The following is a 594-nucleotide window of genomic DNA, read 5'->3' on the forward strand; positions in this document are numbered from 1 at the left end:
TATATATATATATATATATATATATATATATATATATATGTGTGTGTGTATATATATATATATATATATACATACTCACTCACACACACACACACATACATATATGTGTATATGCATACATATATTTGTGCGTGTGTGAATGTGTGTGTGTGTATTGTACATGTTTGATAGGGAAGGCAGGTTGTACTGTAAGGCATATTTAATACGACGATCGTATCGGCTTACATCTTCACTGTTCCCTTGTGAGCAGGATATGATATAATGGAATCGATCGCACCCTACATTAGGTTACAAAATGCAGCAGTGTTATAATATGTATAGACCAACGGTCTATACTGATGACAAACAGATATTTCCGGTAACAAACTATTAATTTCGAAACATGTTTACAAATAATTATATTTTTTCTGTAATTTTCATTAGTCTTGCCCGTTTACGTTTTTGTTACTTCGCTAAATTCCATTTGAGAATTATTCGATCTTAGTAGACACATGACACGTGATCTTCTAGCACATTAGCAGTCCACCTATTAGCCTCCTTTATATATATTTTTATATATACGTACATACATATATATATATATATATATATATA

This window comes from Octopus bimaculoides, chromosome 5 (genome assembly GCF_001194135.2).
Source record: "Octopus bimaculoides isolate UCB-OBI-ISO-001 chromosome 5, ASM119413v2, whole genome shotgun sequence".
Taxonomy (NCBI): Eukaryota; Metazoa; Mollusca; class Cephalopoda; order Octopoda; family Octopodidae; genus Octopus; species Octopus bimaculoides.